Here is a 10,348-nt window from a genome sequence, read left to right on the forward strand (position 1 = left end):
TTACTCTCTCCCTGCCCCCACATTCAGTCTTGCTCAATCCTGGAAGTTATTTTCTTATTTTAAAAATTTGTTAATTTGATAGATTGCAAATGTCTTTTGGTTCTTTTAATTTGAGATTTATTTATATTTCATGAATTTCCAATAAGGAGAAATTATATTTCATTCATTTTTTTGGCCACTGCATTTTGGGGGTGTTGCAATTTCCTATTTTATTAGGATGTTGCATTCTAATTCATCATATATGTTGCAAATATTTCCCCCAATCTTTGTTTGCCCTTCATTGTGTTTATGGTAATTTTTTGGTGGCAGATACAGATGTAGTTAAAATTTTTTAATGTGCAAGTAATAAAATAGCAGTAACCTAAGTTATAAAGACACTTAAATATCTGACATAACAAGAAATCTGAGGGTAGATGGCCCCAAGTTAGGTGGTAGTGTTGCTTAGTCACTAAATCGTGTCCAACCCTCTGCGACTCCATGGACTGTAGCCCACCAGGCTCCTCTGTCCATGGAATTTCCCAGGCAAGAATACTGGAGTGGGTTGCCATTTCCTTCTCCAGAGAATCTTTCTGACCCAGGGATGAAACCCATGTCCCCTGTATTCTTTACCACTGAGCCACCTGGGGTACCACTCACTAACGCCATTAACTACCTGATGTTTTTGCTCCTTATCTCGCTGTCGTTTGCATGTTGAGTTTTCAGTCTCGTGTTTACTGCTTTTTGGTAATGAGATGGTTCATACAGTAGCAGACTTCCATAGCAAAAATTCAAGGCAGGAAGCAAGAGGAACAGAGGTACCACAAGTTTCTGTCCCCTTAAAAGCTTTTCCAGAAACATCCTTTATGTCTCCTGTGTTAGAATTAAGTTAAATGATATCCATGGTCAGATAGGTAGCTGAGAAAGCAAGTACCCACTTTTCCATCCTCTGTGTGACAGGCCTCAGAGATGGGAGTTGAAAATGGCAGTCGGATTAGGCAATCAGTTGAGCCCACTACAAATAAAAGTGTCTTTAGATTATATGTAGTTTGGGACTTACGTGGTGGCCCAGTGGTTAAGACTCTGAGCTTCCACTGCCAGGGGCACAGGTTCAATCTACTCTGCCTACCCCAGGCCATGGCCTGAGTAAATAAATTGTATGTAGTTACATCCATCCTTTTTTTCCATTATAATAACCTCCTTTTCTCATTGCCAGGTAATCTTCCCCATTCTAAGATAATTTAAATATTGACCTATATTTTTATATAATTTCTTTTCCCATTAAAAATTTCCCTAAATAAGTAGATGTGTTTGTTGTGGTCTTGGTTCCACTTTCAACAATAAGGACCAAAATCTTAGAAGATGAATTTGAATATAAGTTTAGTTGTAGATATATTTAAATATTTAATTCACTCATTTTATTCAAAACATATTTGCTATCTATATATCAACTATATGCCATCTGGAATTTATTTTGGTGTACATTATGAGGGGGAAGTTAAACTTCTGTAACCAAATGGTTAGGTGTACCAATAGCATTTATTACATAATCCGTATTTTCCCCAAAATGTGAAACGTCACTATATCTTTAAATAAATATTGAGACTTTTAAATTGGAATGGAAATTAGATTGATATATCTAGAAACTAGGAATGCATATTTTACTTTCTCAGTTCTCTTTGCATAGTTGAATTTTGTGTTCCCGTTTGTCTTTATTCCTCACAACTATTTCGGCTTACGTCAACAGTGCACCAAAAACTTGGTATTATCTGATTTTCTAATGTTGGCTATGAAGTTTCATCTCACTGTTGTTGTAATATGCATTGCTTTGATTGCTCCTGCTGGCGAGCATCTTTTCAGATACTTTTTAACCATCTGGGTCTGCTCCAGCGGCTCCTTTTCCCACTGGGTTCTCAGCCTTGGTGATTGTTGTTGCTAATACTTCTTGCTGCTGCTATTGTTGATGTGGATGATTTGCAGGAATACCTTGTCTGCCGAGATGTTAATCCATCGTCAGTTTTAGATGTCAACAAATATTAACTCTGAATCTGTCATTGGTCATTATTGTCGCTGTTGTCCTGTTTTAAATAGGAATGCATCCATTTTGTGTTTTAGGGTCTTATTCAAGAGCTCTTTCTGACCCTTAAGTTCACAAAGACATACTCCTACATTTTGATTAGAGCTTTTGCTTTCCTATTTACATGCTTTAACAGGGTCTTTTTGCCTTTTCATACTGTTCATGAGGTTCTCAAGGCAAGAATGCTGAAGTGATTTGCCATTCCCTTCTCCAGTGGACCACGTTTTGTCAGAACTCTCCACCATGACCCGTCCGCCTTGGGTGGGTCCGTCATGCCTACATGGCACGGTCATAGTTTCATTGAGTTGTGTAAGGTAGTGATCCATGTGATCAGTTTGGTTAGTTTTCTGTGATTGTGGTTTTCATTCTGTCTGCCCTCTGATGGGTAAGGATAAGTGGCTTGTGGAAACTTCCTGATGGGAGGGACTAGCCATGGGGAAATCTGGGTCTTGCTTTGATGGGCGGAGCCATGCTCAATAAACCTTTAATCCAATTTTCTGTTGATGGGTGGGGCTGTGTCCCCTCCCTGAAGTTTGCCCAAACTATGGTAGGGGTAATGGTGGCAATGGTGACCTTCTTCAAAAGGACTTATGCCAGCATACCACGGCTCCCAGAACTGTTGTATTCAGTGCCCCTGACTCTGCGGGAGGCCACTGTCTAGCCACACCTCCGCCAGAGACTCCTGGACACTCACAGGCAAGTCTGGCTCAGTCTCTTGTGGGGTCACTGAATATTCATTGGAAGGACTATTGCTGAAGCTGAAGTTCCAACACTTTGGCCACCTGATGTGAAGAACTGACTCACTGGAAAAGTCCCTGATGCTGGGAAAGATTGAAGGCAGGAGGAGAAGGGGATGATGAGGATAAGATTGTTGGATGGCATCTCCGACTCGATGGACATGAGTTTGAGCAAGCGCCGGGAGTTGGTGATGGACAGGGAAGCCTGGCATGCTGCAGTCTGTGGGGTTGCAAAGAGCCGGACACACCACTGAGCAACTGAACTGAGCTGAACTGAACACAGTCTAGATTTTGTTCTCTCTGTTTAAGTGAGCCATGAAAATGTGATGGTTACATTGTAACATGGTAAGAAAGAAAAGTGTCCCAAATTATTTGGGACAGAGCTTCCTTTTTGTATGTGATATAATTTACAATTCCTTCCAGGAAATAATTAGCATTCTTGAGCAATTTTTGGAGAACTTTTACTGGAGGTCACGAGCACTTTCTAACTTGTGGACCTTGAGAGGAATCTGGTAATATTAACTGGCACCCCTTTATTACAGTACCCACCATTTTCTATCCCTTTCTCTGCCAAGAGACAAGCTTTTGAAGTGACTGGCTCAGGACACTATTCCCTCATGGCAGATTTGAAATACAACTTTGACATGGGCTGGTAATAATTTTTTACCAGTAAAGTTTCTTTAGCAATAGTTGATACAGTACTCACTTCAATAGCACATGCACTAAAATTGGAATGATACAGAGAAAATTAACATGGTCCCCGCTCAAGGAAAACAGTTGATACCATCTTCAGATCTTCATTTAGATACATTTCTCAGTTGACCAACCTATATCTTTGAGCAATTTTTGGGGGGGGAGGAAATCATATGTGGATTTTATCATTTTTGTAGTGATATCACTGGCACCATTACAGTTCAGTTTGATAATAATCCCCAAGTGTTGTTTAGAATCCTTTCACACAATGTGGATAGTAAGTGTTGACTTCCAGTACATTCTCTACTCTCATTGTGATGAGAGTTGTTTAAGTGTCATTTTCCCAGTGTCTTTACACTGGTTCATCCAATTTCTCTCTTTCTCTTTAACTACAAGTCCTCTTTAAATGTCTAAAGACGTTGCATAGCCAGTAATCACTCTTCTGACAAAGGGCAGTAGATTCAAGGATTCTGGACAAGCCTCTTCAGGTTTCTGTGCTTTAGTTTCTCCATCTTTTAGATGTGATAGTGATACATTTCAGCCATTTTTGTTATGTGTTCAGGTAATAGGCATTTATAATTTATTTATTATTATTTTGGTTGCACTGGGTCTTCATTGCTGTGCTGGTTTTTCTCTAATTGCGGTGAGCTACTCTTCAGCGTGGTGCATGGATTTCTCACGGCAACGGCTTCTCTCTCTGGCGAGCACAGGCTCTAGGCACATGGGCTTCAGTAGTTGCGGCACTTGGACTCAGTAGTTGTGGCTCAGGGGCTTAGTTGCTCATGGCATGCGGGATCTTTCTGGACCAGGGATTGAACCCGTGTCCTTTGCACTGACAGATGGATTCTTATCCACTGTACTGCTAAGGAAGTCCAAGGTGGAGTCCTGTCTGGACCTCAGCTCCTCCAGGACTCAGTGATGGAAGAAGTGAAACACTTAGAACGGTTGTACATTTAACTTTTCTAGATTTAAGCTCCAGGGGTCTATGGAGAATAGGCAGGCAGCTGCAGCTGGAGGCTGCTATACTAAAGAGCTTCATCCTTACGTCTGAGAGTTTTTTCATGTTTCTTACGACAATTCATGTTAACTGGGGTGGCGACCTTTAATATAGGGTCTCCTCTGCCATTCTCAGATGCCCACACCGTGTTTAGGATACAACCCCAAACAGATGAGCGCTGGAGTGGTGCCCCTGAAAATCTTGCTGTGCCCAGTGCATGGTGCTGGCACACAGGTAGAACCAGGAGTTCCCCCACATCATCTCCAGTCTCCCACTGCTCTGAATTAGGACACGCCAGTGGGGTGACTTCCACTGGTCCCTGGATAGTTCTTCATCTGAAGAAAATGTGTGAAACGAATGCAGAGGAAACACCTGTCTAGGCAGCCCCTCCCTTCAATCCAGTCTCACCTGTAATGTATCTTGGAGAAATTCCTTGAAGTTTATTGTATGAGAATGGCACCTTTTTCTGGTTTCCAGCTATAATGTGTCTTTTTATTATAATATTCTTTTGGCAATTTCAATAGGAATTTGGAGTCTGGTGCTCAGACGACTGGAATCTCTTACTCAGGTCTGTATTCCCAGCACCTAGTAAAATATAATAAGTGTAAAGAATGTGTGTGTGATGAATAAGAGATGAATTCAGTGAATTTTTATCACATCATGTAGAGTCTAAACCAGGACCCTTTTGAGAATTAAAGGAGACACTGACCAGGTGAGACACCAGATCAGCAGGAGTGAAATGGGACTCTTCCCATCAAACAAGGAGATATGGTCACTCTATGCATAAGGGAAATGGGAAAGAAAGAGGAAAAAAGAGTAGGATGAAAAAATGAGAGAAAAAATATTGTGCTTGGATTCGCACAGAAACCAATTCTGAGATGGAGAGTGGGATGCAGGAAACTGATTTAAGAATCTTGTCAACAATAAATGAGCGGGACTTCAGATGAGTTGGTCCAGTGGTTAAGAGTCTCCCTTGCAACGCAGGGGACATGGGTTCGATCCTTGATCTGGGAACTAAGATCCCACACACCTTGGAGCAACTAAGCCCACATGCCACCGCTACTGAGCCTGCACACTGCAGCGAAAGATCCCATATGATGCAACTGAGACCTGACGCAGCCAAATAAATGAATAAATATTTTTTAAAAATAGTAGATGGGGTTGAGTGGGAGAAGTAAGATTGGGCAGAGGGAAAAGTTGATGGGCCACAGGGAACTTTGAAGCTGGGACGGCCCTGCAGAGATGTCCCAGAACAAAGAAAGGAGCTTGTGCCTTTTCACTGCAGCATACTCTGCTCACAGAATGTATGCTAGCCATAGGAAGATAGTATGACCTTGGATGAGGCGGCTTCCTTCCATAAAGGTCGAATTCCTCCCAGAGATGTCGCTGTGGATCTTCATCAGCCAGCAAGGCCAGTAGTTAGAATATGCCTAGGGTGGGGTCCGGGTGACTTGCCACAGTGGCTGCTGCTGTCTACCCATGGTGCTGCTCCATCCCCTCCTTCATAGAGTAAGTTCAATCCTATCTGGAAAGTTCCAAGGGGACTCATTGGGACAAACTGCAGCTGGACTCAAGGCCATAGCTGATACTCATCATCTTCCTCTAGTACCCATTCAAGATTCCCCTCACCCTCAAGTAGCACTTCTGCTGGTCAGGGTGAACCTCATCCATGAGAACTTCGAGTCTCTGGCGACCATACCCCTCTCAGGCTATGGCTGTTGGATGTTTCCATTGCCATCAGAATTAGGGTTAGGGTTAGGATACCAAGAGTTCTCCTACTGCATCACTTGTGAGAAAGATCCATTCCCCTCTGTTCCCCTTAAGTAACAGCAGCCTCCCTTCTCCCAGTGATCAGGGTCAATTACCCACTAGACAGGATGGTGACCCCTTTCTTTGGCGGCTAGTCTCTTAGCACAGGGAGCTCCAAATGGCCAAGCAGTAGCCTCAGCTTAAAGTTTAAAGTTCCATAGTGAGGACTTCCCTGGTGGTCCAGTGGTTACGAGTCTGCCTGCCAATGCAGGAGACACAGGTTACAGCCCTGGTCTGAGAAGATCCCACATGCTGTGAAGCCACTGGGCTGGTGCACCACAACTTCTGAGCTCAAGCTCTAGAGCCTGTCCTCTGCAACAAGAGAAGCCACCGCAATGAGAAACCCATGCACTGCAACTGGAGAGAGTAGCCCCTGCTCACCGCAACTAGAGAAAGCCCATGGGCAGTGATGAAGACTCGGTGCAGCCAAAAATAAATTAATTTAAAATAGAGTTCTGTTGTGAAAGCATTCCCTTTCTGGAAACAAGGACCTCTAGGCACTTAGAGTGTCAAGGAAAAGAAACCTTAGTTCACTAAGTGGGTTGCTGGTAATAAAAAAAATATACACGGAGCCACTTCAACTTCCATACCATGTTTCGCCACCTTCTGTGTTCTGTCCATTGGGAGCACCGTGCCACAGAATAGCATTGCTGAATCCTGGAGATGGTACCCCAGCCTCATATGAGATCATCTGGGAGCTGGCACCTCAATCATTCTCACAGGGCAGCAGTTTCTGGGTGGTGGAATATATGATTGGGCCAACGGGTGCCCTGCTCATGTACCCATGTGCCCTGCTCAGTCCTGTGGTCTCATATGATGTTTTGCAGGATCCCATGTTGCCAGGGTAATACTGTGTAAACAGAGTTGTGATGGCTTCAGTATTCCAAACAGGAAAGGCAAACCTACATCCCAGTGATGAGTCCATCCTAGTCAGGATGAGACACTGGCCACTTTACACCAAGGGGTAGGTTGACCTACTTTCAGTATGTGTGTGTGTCTAGAGACTCAGCATTGATCTACGGCTGGCAGGCTGGACCCTGGGCAGTAGCAGTGGTCTGTCTTTGTGAATAGACACTCACGCTTTGGGCCCCTGCATCTCTGCCACCATGGCTATGCTGTTGCTGTGCTCCTTGGGTCAGCACTGTAGTGTCAGAAGTTGGCTGATGACAACTGGCTGAGTCATTGTGTTCACTTGGTTATTAAACACCGCTTCCCTGGTAGATGCTCTCTGGTGTGTATTAACATGTAACAGAGATCTTCACTCTTCAAACCCATTCCAATGGGTCCAGTGACCCAGGACAGAACTCCACACATTACCAGGCTCCCCTATGCCCCCCTCTATCAGGATGGGAGCATGATGACTCTTTGGGTTCCCAGGTATCAACTTAGAATATGTATCCAATAGTCCTTCAAATGTCTGAATTGTCACCATTCCCCTGGGAATAACTACTGAAATAAATGGCCCTAGATCTCTTTTGAGAAGGACACTGCAATGATTACAGACTTGCCACAGCATCGTAGGGCCCATTCTTCTGAGGACTCTTCCTCTGCTTTATTCAGTGGGTTCCAGGTCTGAAAGCTGCTCAGGTCTGGAAGGGCACAGAATCATGACCTTTATCCGGATGGCTGCCCTCAGCCTCCTGACCACAGCTCCTTGCTTCCTAGTTATTCCACAGACTGAGTGATACCCCTGCTGGCTGCTTATCTGTCTTGTCCCTCTGAATGCTTGTACCCAGTTGAAGGATGTGAGGGCTAAGCAAGAAAAAAGGCTTCCATAATGGCTCAGACAGTAAAGAGTCTGCCTGCAATGCAGGACACTTTGGTTCAATCCCCAGGTCAGGAAGATACCTTGGAGGAGGGCATGGCAACCCACTTCAGATGGAAAACCCCATGGACAGAGGAGCCTGGTGGGCTACAGTCCATGGGGTCGCAAAGAGTCAACAGGCCTGAAGCGACTAACACAGAAAAATATGTGACCACCAGGGGGCAGTAGCACACAACGCGCTTGCTTTGGGCAGGTGCTTTGATAGGCAGGGAGGCGGGAGTGCCTCCCACAGACCTCCTGGAGCCAGGGAGAGGGGAGAAAGGCAAGAGAACTCACAGGGGAGGGGGGACCCAGAGGGGGCTTAGGTGTGGGGAGATGTCACTCGGCAGCACGGCAGGGGGTCTCTGGGTCAGCAGAGCTCCAAAGGGCAACTGTGCTGGAGTGTTACAGTTCCAGGATTCGTCTTGTCTATGGCTGGCAGATGTGGACTTGGAATACTTGGCAGGGTATGCCAAGTGAGCAGGCTCTATGTAGCTAAAAATCTACTGGGGCTCTATTGAAAGCAATTGGATGCTTTCAATTTAGAATTTGGAGTTTGATGGGCTTTGGAGCTAATGGTCTCAGCATGTTATGAAGATGTGAACAACTTTGTGACAATATGCCGGGGCCCTCTGCCTCGCTGACATAATTCCATGCTCTCTTCATTATCTCTGTTGCTCCCCTGGGTCCGGCCCCCTGGGTGATGTCACCTCCAGCATCGCTGATGATGCTTCCAATGGCTACCTACCTCCATTTGGCCCCTACCCTTGAAGGATTTTTGCATCCCGGTTGCTATGGAAGCCCAGTCACCTAACAGCATCTCCTGCCATTTGCCCTGACCAATAGACAAAAGCCCTCCTGAATGTCTCAGTGATGTTGGCAGCCCTCGCACCAGCTCAGCCAGCTCATTTCTCATTGCCTTGATGAACAGCATGCCTTCCAGGTCCTCCCAGGGCACATGATGGGTTGGGGAGTCTTCTAGTCTTATGTAGCATGCCCTCTTCACTGAAGCTTTTTATAAACATTTATTAAATTTAGTTATTTATATATTAACTTTTGACTGCACTGGGTCTTCATTGCTGCCCGCAGGCTTTCTCTAGTTGCTGTGAATGGGGGCTACTCTCTAGTTGCAGCACATGGGCTTCTCATTGTGGTAGCTTCTCTTGTCACAGAACACAGGTTCCAGGGTGCAGAGGCATGTGAGATCTTCCTGCACCAGGGATCAAATCTGTGCCCCCTACATTGGCAGGCAGATTCTCAACCACTGGACTACCAGGGAAGTCCTTCACTGAAGCTTTTGATTCTGTCTTCCATTGTCTTATGCAAACTTCCCCCAAACCACCCTAAGTGTGTTAGCGGTATCTCTCATGATCCCCAAGTCCCAGGATTCCTGGGTCTTTGCCAAGGTATTAATACTGCAGTGTGCCTCCCAATTCAGACGCTCTCCTTTACCCTACTTCATGTTCTCCCCACCTTGATCCAGTGTCCTCAGACTCCATCCTCATATAAACTGTCGGGCTCTTCCTAGTACATGGTACCTGGGTCTTGCCGCTCCTTCCAGGCACAGTCCTTTTCCTTTCTTAGCAGACCCAGCTCTTCCCTGACCAAATTCTGTTGGGACCTGACCTTACTTATTTGCCTGCTGGCCAGGACTGGAGGTGGGGCTCGGTCCTGAGATGGGTGTGTGTGCTGCCTCGAAGAACTGAGACCTGTGCATTGTCTTAAGCAAATGGAAAGTACCAGCCCTTAACAAGGAGGAGTGGCCACTTCTATTGGCCCAGGATGTTCAAGGACCTCTGGAATTCAAGACGGTCAAATGTAGATGGCACCGTCCAACCTCTCAGAGTGCTATTCTCCCTGAAAAGAACCCTTGACTTCTGGAGCTATGGGGGTCTTTTTTTTTTTCTTTTTTAATGTGTTTACTTATTTATTTGGCTGCAGAGGGTCTTAGTTGCAGCATGCAGGATCTTTTCGTTGTGGCATGTAGAATATCGTTCCCCAACCAAGGATCGAACCCAGGCCTAGGGCATTGGGAGCTTAGAGGCTTGGCCATTGGACCACCAGAGAAGTTCTCTCAAGTTGTATTGATATTTGTGTTGCATCTTTTAATGTTTTCAAAGTGCTTTCTCATCTATAGGGTTGGCCCACAAGTTTGTTCAGGCTTTTCTGTCAGATGTTACCAAAACCCCAAATAAACTTTTTGGCCAACCCAATATTATCCCATATTTGACCTTACAACATCCATGTAAGAACAG

General features: G+C 45.0%; 1 non-coding gene across 1 annotated transcript; it reads left to right on the top strand.

Moving 5' to 3' along the window:
* Window positions 1-3,488: 3,488 nt before the first annotated feature.
* LOC112584089 lies at window positions 3,489-3,595 on the top strand. Its single transcript, XR_003108441.2, has one exon. It is a non-coding gene; the product is annotated as a U6 spliceosomal RNA (small nuclear RNA).
* Window positions 3,596-10,348: the final 6,753 nt, after the last annotated feature.

This window comes from Bubalus bubalis, chromosome 3 (genome assembly GCF_019923935.1).
Source record: "Bubalus bubalis isolate 160015118507 breed Murrah chromosome 3, NDDB_SH_1, whole genome shotgun sequence".
Classification (NCBI taxonomy): domain Eukaryota; kingdom Metazoa; phylum Chordata; class Mammalia; order Artiodactyla; family Bovidae; genus Bubalus; species Bubalus bubalis.